General features: G+C 46.5%; 1 long non-coding RNA gene across 1 annotated transcript in view; it reads right to left on the bottom strand.

Annotated features, from left to right (window-relative positions):
- Positions 1-2,914: 2,914 nt before the first annotated feature.
- Positions 2,915-10,995, bottom strand: part of LOC119088362 — a 30,467-nt gene continuing 22,386 nt past the window's right edge. The window contains exon 2 of the long non-coding RNA XR_005092029.1: positions 2,915-3,205. This is a non-coding gene — a long non-coding RNA (uncharacterized LOC119088362). The remainder of the gene's footprint in view (positions 3,206-10,995) is intronic.

The raw sequence follows: 10,995 nt of genomic DNA, 5'->3' as shown, positions 1-10,995 counted from the left end.
TTCCTCTTAGGCCACCAGCCAGCTCCAAAATCGTGACATGAAAATTTTTATTAGTTATGAATGCTTGGCCTTTGCTTCGCTCTTACCTTAATTAAAAAAATAATTAATTTATTTTAATCTCTATGTTTTGCCTCAGGGCTTTTTACATTTATTCCTTCCTTTCTTCCACCTCCCCCCCCTCCACATCCTACTTTCCTGCTGTCTGTCTCCATGGCTGACTGGCAGCTGCCTGGCTCCTGGCCCCTGGCCCAGGTGTCCCTCTCTCCCTGTTCTCTTCCCTCTCTTGCTTCCTTCTCTTCTCCTACTTAGTCTCTCTGCCCGCCAGCCCCTCCTCTCCCTGTCCCGCCTAGCTATTGGCTATTCATTTTTTTATTAGATCAATCAGGTGCCTTAGGCAGGCAATGTATCTTTCCATACTTAAACACACATCCTTACATCATTAAACAGTTGCAGCATAAACAAATGTAACACCCTTTACACAGTTAAAGTCGTACTCTGCAGCATAAACAAGTGTAATACATCATTACACAGCTAAAGCAATTTCCACAACAGGAAGAGGTAGGGGGTGAGGTCATACAAGCTGACGTCAGGGCAGAAGTGTAGACTGGAGATAAAAATCTGGAAGAAATCAGAGGATGGATGGTTTTTCAAGCCGTGACGTTGGATTCAGAATTTCTATTGCTGTGATAAAACAGTGTGGCCAGAAGCAACTTGCTGAGAAACGGGTTTATTTAAGCTCACAATTCTCAGGTCACACTCGGTCAGAAAGGAAAGTCAGGGCAAGAACTCAAAGCAAAAAAACCGAGAGGCAGGAGCTGATGCAGAGACCACGGAGAAATGCACTCACTGGCTTGCTCCTCTTGGCTTGCTCAGCCTGCTTTCTTATAGAACCCAGGACCACCTGCCCAGACACGAGTCCCAGGGAGCTGGGCTCTCCCATATCAATCACTGATCAAGAAATCCCCCACAGACTTTCCTACAGACCAATCTTATGAAGACATTTTCTCAATTAAGAGTCCCTCTTCCGAATATGTCTAGATTTGTGTCGCATAGACACCCGCAGTGACAGTGGATAAAGAGGAGAGTGTAATGAATCTTTCTCCGTCCCACCAGTCAGCTCCCAAATAACGACATGGAGACTTCTTACTAACCATGAGAGCTCGGTCTTAGCTTAGGCTTGTTTCTCACCAGCTCTTACAACTCAGATGAAGCCATTTCTATTCTCTACGAGCTGCCACACAGCTCGTGGCTGTTACCTCTCCTCCTGCTTGTCCTGCTTCCTCTGTGTCCGAATGGCAGCTCCTCCTCTCTTCTTCCCAGGGCTCTCTCTTTCCGGAAGTCCCAACTATCCTCTTGCCTAGCTTTTGGCCATTTAGCTTCTTATTAAACCAGTCACATTGACATATCTTTACACAGTGTAACCAAATATTTCACAACAGGAGGGAATATCAAGGAGGTAAATTCCCAGAAGCACAGTGAAGGCATCACTGAATGAATGGAGACCCCCTCACCTTCCCCACCCACCCGACTTCATGTTCTTTCTATCTCTTAAAAGCAAAACAAAAACAAGAATTTCTTGGTCCCGTGTACAGCTCCGTTCTTCGCTTCCCTTTTCAGTAACATTTCTGGCGTTTTCTAGATGTTCTGTTTTTCACTTCCTTTCCTTCCCTTCTCCCTTGAGTCCACTCCAGCCATTTGCTCATCTCTTCCTCTCTACCTAAATGGCACTTGCAGATGTCAGCAAGGCCCTTATAGCACCAATTCACCGATTTTTCTCGTCTTCTCTGCTAGTCTACTCTATTTCCGTTCCTGCTTCAAGGTTCCTGTCTTGAGTTCATTCCCTGACTCTCCTCAGTGATGGATTGTTATCTGAAAGTGTAAGAAGAAATATACCCTTCCTCCCCTAGTTGCTTGTGATCAGTGCTTTCTCACAGCAATAGAAAGCTAATTAGGACATCTTTTGACCTCCGCACACCCGTAGTGACACTTGTACATCTACATTCACACACCCACCCACACACAGGAAAGAGAGAGGGAGAGATTAGAAAAATTAAACAAAACAAAAATTACCCACCCTATTCTCTTGATCTGGTGCCAGTAACACAGGTGTATGAGTATACACACAAAAGTTCATTCACCAGGGACACTCCAGATTGCCATTCTTCAATATATCTAAAGTGTGTGTACATTTTATTCTCTGTACTTGCTTTTTTTTTTTTTTTAAATTTAGACAGAGTCTCATTGTGTAACCCAGGCTGGCCTCAAACTTAAACCCTCCTATCTCAGTCTCATGAATACTAGAATTACAAGCATGCAAACCCCCCCACCCCACCCCCACCCCTGATACGCACACAATGACTATCTATCTATACATTTTTAAAAGATCTAAAGCAAAATAATTCCGCTGCAGAGAAGAGAGGAGACCGTTGCTGGAGGCCATGCCAGAGAGGCTCGGGCTCCCTGGTGGAGGCTGCTGTGTGGCAGCGGGAGAGCGGTTTTCTCCTGGGAAACAGGCAGCTGGGACAGAGCTAAGGGGGAGGGGGAGGAGGAGAAGTGGAAGACTAGAGGGTGGGAAGCGGTCGGTCGGGCCTGTCTAGAGGAGCCGCGTGGGAGACCCTTTGCCAGTGCTCAGCAAAGCCCGGCCTCAGGTGTTATTCGGTCATTCATTTCCAAAGAGGCAGGGTCTCGATGCTTACCCTGTCCAAACTCAGCTGGGCACAGGCAGAGAGGCTTTGCCGGGTTTGGGAAGAGGCAGGGGCAAGGAGCTGGAGATATGGAAGGAGAAAACAGATAATAAAGGTCCGGGTCAAAGAAGGGAGTGTGGTCACACAGAGCTAAGGGTGCAGTGTTAGGAAAAGAGAGTTGAAAATACATCGTGTGAGGCAAGGAGGGGTGAGGAAGGGCAAGGCAGGGGTGATGGAACAGGGGAGGTTTATTGGTAATCGCAGTGTCTGAGGCTGGGATGGGCAACCAGGTGTGTATCCATAGAAGCTGGCTGATAGACGAGAACCACTCCAGTTTAGGCGCCCAGCACACACAGGTTGATCTCCGGCTTTCCAATCACAGTGTGCTGTGAGTTTTCCATTGGTGTTGCTCCAGGGCCTCAGCACCGACCTCTGGCACTCTCCATCAGGCTCGGAGAAAATGAGTGTGCGGGCAGGGGACTATATATTCCTTTGTCCAGAACTCAGCCATGAAGCCACACCTAACCTCAAAGGAAGAAGAGAGAGGAACTATTAGATCTCATGAGTAAAGAGCTGGCTTCTGACACAGATGGGAAGTCAAGGTCACTGGGGGAGAGGTAGTCACAGCCAAGGCACTGGCCGGCGGGTGCTGGCAAGTCTGTTCAAGTGGGTTGTGGAATTATCATGAACTTGCAAAAAGTGACAGAGAATGAAACTCTAAGAAATCGAGAGACATGACCTCAGAGTCAACAAAGAGAAGTATTTCATGAAGAGTCACAATTGAGTCTCTCTCTCCCTCCTCCCCCCCTCTCCCTGTGTGTGTGTGTGTGTGTGTGTGTGTGTGTGTGTGTGTGTGTGTGTAGCACTGGGAATGGAACCCGTGACCTTATGAGTGCTGGGCATGCACTCTACCATAGAGCTAAACCCCAAGCTCCAGATGAGATCTTTGATCTTATAGTTTTGAATCAGGAAATTACCTACTCAAGTGAGGTAAGTCCAAGCTGTGCGGGGTCAGAAAACAGTTTGCAGAAGCTTCTGGGGAGGTGTGTTCTCTCCAAAGGATGGGGGGCACTGGGCAACACCATTCAATGTGAGGTTCACTGTCTTAAGACAGGGAGGGCAGTAATACTTTCCTCAGATGGTTGCATGAAATACAGAAATACCTGGAAAGTATTTGGCCTGCATGACATAACTTCTTAGTGTTGTGCTAGAGCAAGCTGGGGCAGGCGAGATGATACAGAGGGAAAAGTGACTGCCACCAAGCCCGACAGGTTGAGTTTGGTCTCTAGGAACCAATGGTAGAAGAGACCAGATGTCACAATCATACTGTGGTACACACACACACACACACACACACACACACACACACACACACACACAGAATATACAGTTTCTCCTTTTTTGTTTTTGTCTCTCATTGCTTATGGTTTTTGTTGTTGTTGAAACAGGGTCTTATGTAGCCCAGACTGGCCTTAAACTTGCTAGTAGCCAAGGATGACCTTGAACTCCTGATCCTCCTGCCTCCCCTCTCAGGGCTGGGATTGCAGGTGTCATAACCATGACCAGCTCTCCTTCATCTGTCTTCTTTCTCTATCTCCATGCTTTTCTGCATGTGAGCCTTCACTGGGCCTTTCTTCAGAAAAATGAAAGCTGGCTTAGCTCTGCCCTTGTTCTAGGGCCTGATTCACAAGTGAACACATCACTTTCACATAAACCTAGGCTGCCACTCAGAGTAAAGGTTCAGCTTTGACACCATGCAGAAATTCATTGAATTTTAGGCTAGTTTGGGGGAAAGGGACATGCATCGTCTATAAATAGAATCAGAATCTCATTTCAAAAGGGTGGAGGAAAAAAAGCTTTTTATTAGAACAGGGAAGTCCCGGGAGGGGTGTGGTTCCTTTCCAGATCACAGTTAAGGAAACTGTACCCTCACCCCAATGTCTGACACCGAGTGTGTGAATGACAGATGAGTAAGGAGGAAGAGTTTGGGCGTTTTCTCCAGTGCTGTGTAGTTTAACCACATCCCCTGTGCCATGCCCAGGGCAGCAAAGGCGTCCATGCACGTGGTCTGTGGAAAGAGCCTACACCCAAGTTCAATCAGCACTCTGTAGACTGGTGATAGCCAGAGGGGACGGTCCACACACCACTCTTCAGCTCTCCCTCCAGAGACCCAGGAGCTCATCCTAACTCCCTCTGCCATGGGACTGTAGGCAGATAGCCACTTGTTCAAGACCAGCCTGGGAGAGGAGAGAGATGATTCTTCTGCCCGAGACTAAGTAAAAACAAGGGGAAGGGATGTGGCATGAGGAAAAGCCATGCGTGGTCAGTATGCATAAGGTCCTGGATTTCACCCCCAGCACCACATTAGAAACGAACAACGGGGCTGGGTGTGGTGGCCCGCACCTGCAATTCCAGAACATGGGAGGTAGAAGCAGGAGGATCATGCAAGTTCAAGGCCAGCCTGGGTGACATATTCAAACCCAAACAAAAAGAAACAAAACCGGGGTTGTGGATTTATCTCAGTGATAGACAAAACCGGGGTTGGGGATTTATCTCAGTGATAGAGCGCTTACCTAGCAAGCACAAGGCCCTGGGTTTGGTCCTCAGCTCTGGGGGAAAAAAAAAAGCAAGAAAAAGAAACAAAACCAAACCAACAAAAAATAGCCCATTTGTTGGAAACCTTCATCTTTACATCATTAAAAAAAAAAAAAAAGAAAAAAAAAAAGAGGGCCAGATGGCTCAGTGGATAGTGGTGCTTGCTACCAAACCTGGCAACCTGAGTCCCAGGACCCATGTGGTAGGAGAGAACTGACTCTTCAAGTTGTCCTCCGACCTCCGCACACTCACTGAGGCCCGAGAATGCCCCCCTCCATGTGTGCACACATAGAATAAATAAAAATGAGGTAATAAGAACGGGTAATATGAAGGGGAAGGGGTGAGGGTGGGTGGGGGAGGGAGGTATCAGTGGGGAGAGTAGAGCAGAGAGGGGAAGGGAGGGGAGGGATAACTCATACTAAGGATATTTGAAGCTGTATAAGTAGAGTCATATAATAGAGTCTAATTGGAGTTAAACTACACAAGGTGGGCTATTTTCCTCCCAGCAGCCGTAAGTCAATAATAAAAAGCCCAATACTAAGTTTGGGATATTTTCCCTTGAGTTGTTGGTCAGGGGCATCTTGGCGACCCCCATAATAATACAGGCTCTGTCATTGTTCTTGGTTGCCCACAGAAACTCGATAGTAAGACCTTATTGCTGGAGACATAAGACACATTGCTCACAGGAGATGGAGAAATCCAGCTGGTATTGCCCAGGAAGCTCCCTCCCTGCTGGCTAGCTTCATCGTGCTGGAAGATGCTATGTAGGCTATTCTGAGGGAGAGAGTAAAGTCATGGAGTCTTACCCAGCAGTGAACTCTATGAACTACAGTAATGACCTGTGCAGCAAGACACACCTGTAAGTACAATAGTGGCCAAATATTATGGGGTAACCAAGCACTTTCTGGTTGGATTTAAGGACTGACTGCAGGAGGAAACGCATGCTGCTTTCTACTCTATGAACACAGTATCTAACTGCCCTCTAAATCGCTCTAGTCACTGATTAGTGAGTGCAGCGTTCCGATCTCACCAGAGAAGTTGCTTTGTACAGTACATGATGGTTAACATCGAGACTCACAACTGGTCAAAGCTGCAAAGAGTAAGGGTCAATGGAGCACTCAACCTGAAGTGGGACATCCACATCACACACACCCCAGCAAGGCTCGAGGCCATGAAGAAGAGGGACAAGATCGGAAGAATTAGAGGTCACGGTGAAACAGCATCTTCTGAGGGGACCGCTGCACTAAAGAACTCAGGACAGCTGTGTCCCCTATTCTGGATCAAGCCAGTTGACAGTCTCGTATGGAAGGGAAATGGTTCACAAGCAGTACCACCCCAACTGAGGAGCTAGAACCAGCGGATGGCTTCAGGGAGAGGGAAAGTCTGTTCCTTTAAGAGTGTGACCCTAGCTGGGCGGTGGTGGCGCACGCCTTTAATCCCAGCACTCGGGAGGCAGAGGCAGGAGGATCTCTGTGAGTTCGAGGCCAGCCTGGGCTACCAAGTGAGTTCCAGGAAAGGCCCAAAGCTACACAAAGAAACCCTGTCTCGAAAAAACAAAAAACAAAACAAAACAAACAAACAAAAAAAAGAGTGTGACCCTTGGTGTGAGCACGCTCCAGCGAATGGCCACACCCCCAGGAGTGTATGAGCAGCACAAACTGGACTCCTTGGGTTATTGAGAAAAAGAAAAGAGGACACAAGGTTGGGGGTGGAGGTGAGGAGGCTCTGGGAAGAGTTAAGGTGAGGAGGGGGGAAGGTTGAGGGGGTTGGGAAGGGGAGGGTGAATGAATATGATCAAAATACATTGCATGAGATTCTCAAAGAGTTAATACACATATATTGAAAAATTAAAATCTTATACATGAGTTACCACGATGCCTATAGGGGGATTTGATGGTTTTCTGGTTTCCATGGTCTATCCAGTCTAACATGCCAGGAGACCTGACAAGCAGTGAGGCAAGGCAGGGGTGCTCAGCATGCCCCAGTTTTAAAAAAAAAAAAAATGAGAATGGAGAGGAAAGAATTCAGGGCACCTTCTGAATAGGAAATGTTTTAACATTCTGCGGTACTTCATCGCACCTCCATGTAAATTCCCTTCAACCCGTGTCAGAAAGGTGTTCTCCTTATTTATAGATGAGGGATATTTTTTATTTTATTTTATTTTGAGTGGGCTCGTCGTCGTCGTCGTCGTCCTCGGGTCACGCGGTTATGAGAAGTTGGTAAAGGCTGGCTCATAGTGCTCCTCTGATGTCATGTCCTGTGCTCTTGCACAACGCCTACCCTGTCCTGTTCTTAAAAATTAAACCAAAATGACATTACACACTGCTTCCTCTTCTATATCATCCTATCCCGGAACTTGTGTGACCAGTGACTTGTCCCAGCTGCCCAACTAGAAGGTGGCCACAGCCTCCAGTGGCTCCCCCATTTTCCCCAGGAAAATTCTTGGGCTTGAGAGTCTAACACAGAAGGAAGCAAACTGCTCTTCTATGACTTATATCTTAATATTTTTTCATATCTTAATATTTTTTCAATAATCCTTATTTATTAATCATCATTTACAAAGTAGGAAGACAGGTTTCTGAGCTTGAGCATTAATTTAGTTTGAACCTAAGTTTAAGAACTTGACACAAAGCTGTGTGGTGCTGCACACCTTTAATGCCAGCACTCAGAAGGCAGAGGCAGACAGGTAGATCTCCAAGTTCAAGGCCAGCCTGGTCTACAGAGTGAGTTCCAGGACAACCAGAGCTGCACAGGGAACCCCTGTCTCAAAAAACAAAAACAAAAGGCCGGTGGGATCCAAGTCCAAAAGAAAAACAAACCAGAGCAAACAGAACCTAACATTAATTGCCTCCTCCTCCACCTCTTGCTGAGAAACGAGCAGTAGTTTCAGTTTACGAAGTCCCATTTTACTGTTTAGCCTGGAGTTGAAGAATCCACCTCATCTAGCCTTGCACCACCATTCAAAGTCCTTATTTCTACGTGAGTCTCTGCCTCTCCTGCAGGTGCATCAGTGGGTACTATTCTTTCAACTTCATCTTCAAACAATAAACTTCAGCTGGGTATGGTGGCACACCTCTGCCATTCCATTCATCACTTAGGAGACTGGGGGGAGAAGGATTGCAAGCCCACGCCCACCTGATTATCTTAGTTCCTTTTCTGTTGGTGGCTGTGATAAAATGCCATGACCTGGGCAACTTATAAAGGAAAGACTGTATTGGGGCTATGGTTCCACAATGTTGGCATCCATAATGGCAGGGACATCACGGCAGGAGGCAGAAGACATGGTGGATGGAACTGGAAGCTGAGCGCTCACATCTTGAACCACAAGGGTAAAACCGAGAGTGAATCGGGAATAATGTGTGACAAACAGTTCTTCCAACAAGGCCACACTCCCTAAGCCTACCCAAATAGCACCACCAACTAGAGAGCAAGCATCCAAACATCTGAACCCATGGAGTCATTCTACTCGAACCACTGATCTACAGAATGAAACTGCCTCCAAATACCAGAAACTTCCTCCTAGAGGAAGCCTAGAGGGCTTTATTCCAACCACAGCTTTCATGCTCAAGACCTCTACAGAAAGAAAGGATTCCTCCTTCTTGACCTCAGTGGTACTGATGGTTTCGTCTATTGCGTTATCTTCGTTGACAGTGTTCATTAACTAAATGACTATAAAGGACTGTAAACCACTGTAGCGACTTTTGTTTGTTTGTTTTGAAATGCTGGGGATTGAACCCAGGACACATGCTAGGCAAGCACACTAACATCAGGATACAACCTCAATCCTTGATTTTTTTTTTTTTTTTTTTGAGACAGTCTCATTGTGTAGACCAGGCTGGCCTTGACCTCACGATTAGCCTGTCTCTGCCTCCCAAGTGCTAGGATCACAGGTGCGAGCCATGACCCCCCACTTGTGAGTAACTAGCTCTGTGTGTCACCCAAGAAGCTTGTCTTCTGGAAGGGGATATTATGTATGATTGCTGCCTGATTTTCCCCTGTGGTATGAAGTTTATATTCCAGAGACCAGACCAGCATCCCTGACTCAGGGACTACTCCCTATGAAAACAGTTTGGCCATTTGGGAAGAGGGATAAACAGTGGTGACTCTTTCTGAAAGCGGAGGTGCCCTGTGGCTCTCCATTCTTCAGTTCACTGGACAAAGACACAAATCCAGGCATCCACCCTCTTAGAGCTGGGGCTGGAGGCGGTCGTGAGCCGCCCGGTGAGCGTTAGGAACTGAACCCTGGTCCTCTGGAAGAGCAGCAAATGCTCTTACTTCACAACCATCTCTTCTGTCCCAGTTATTTCATTTTTTGAGATACTCTCTTGAAGCCCAGGCTGCCTGCAAACTGACCTTGAACTTCCAATACTCCTGCACACCACCCAAGGGCAATTATAGATAAGTATTATTATAGATGGGTATTGCCAAGCCTGGTTTATGAGATGCTGAGAATTAAACCTCAGGCTGTGTGGATGCTGGGCAAGTACTCTGCCAACTGAGCGACATTCCCAGCACTGTTTTTAAAAGTTTGTTTGTTCTTGGTTTTGGTTTTCGGTTTTTGAGATAGAGTCTCATGTAACCAAGGTCAGCTTTGAATTTGCTGTGTTGTGACGACTGTGTCAGGCCCTTCAGGTGCCTGAGTGGCCAGGACCTGAGGACCTCCAACTGCCAGACTCTCCCCACAGAATACTCTAATAGCCATAACGCTGGACCCAGGCCCTCCAGACACCTCCGGATGCCTCCAGAATGAAAAACCCAAGCTCAGGACTTGAAAACTCATCAAGCCTCACCCTGGAGAGCTCCATCCTCCAAGAAACCCTATATACACTCCGTCTCCTGCTCAGTTCTCTGCTGCTTCTCCCCTGGGCAGAGGCAGTCACCCTCCTAGGTTTTTCCCTCCCAATAAATCTCTTGTGTGAGGTTTGTTGTGCAGTGTGATTTTTGTGGTATTTCTTCATTCCCGACTGCCTTCCCTTCAGAGCTGTAATGCTGCCACTGGGGAAGCCTACCCCTCAGAGTGAAACTCTTCACTGGGGAAGGCTACCCCTCAGAGTGAAACACTGACAGGCTGGCCTCAGACTCACAGAGATCGGCCTGTCTCTGCCTTGAGTGTTGGTCTATACACTTCCAGGCCAGTCAGGGCTACGTAGTAAGACCCTGTCAAACAAGAGAGGCCCTAGTATAGGTAAAATGGTGCTTGAAAGCCATAATTAAGAGGAATGTTTGGTGGCCTTGTTCATAGTCTGCAGAAACCAGCTATAAAAGACATTTGAGGTCAGGAATGGTAGTACACACCCTTAATCCCAGCACTTGGGAGGTAGAGGCCGGTAGATTTCTGGGAGTTTGAGTCTAGCCTTGTCTACCTATCACGTTCCAAGCCAGCTATGATACACAGTGAGATCCTGTCAAAAAACAAAAAGTCATTTAAGAACGAAATTAAGGTATTAAATAATATTAAGTATTAGATAATTTTTGAAGACAATACTAACAGATGAGAAAATGGCACAAAATCCATTACTTTGTATGCTAACCTAAAAAATTAAATGTTAATTAAAAAAAGAAAATGTTATTTGGACCACATAGGAAAATATTCCCTTTGTTTGTTTTTAATTTTTTTATTATTTTTATTTTTTTACATGTCTTTGTGTTCGAGTCTCTTATCAGTTTTCTGCAGGAAATCACGGCCAGGCCTAACATCAACTGAAGTCTCCAGGAA

This window comes from Peromyscus leucopus, chromosome 7, assembly GCF_004664715.2.
Source record: "Peromyscus leucopus breed LL Stock chromosome 7, UCI_PerLeu_2.1, whole genome shotgun sequence".
Lineage (NCBI taxonomy): Eukaryota > Metazoa > Chordata > Mammalia > Rodentia > Cricetidae > Peromyscus > Peromyscus leucopus.
The sequence above is the reverse complement of the archived record's forward strand: the minus strand, read 5'-3'. Positions and strand labels throughout refer to the sequence as shown.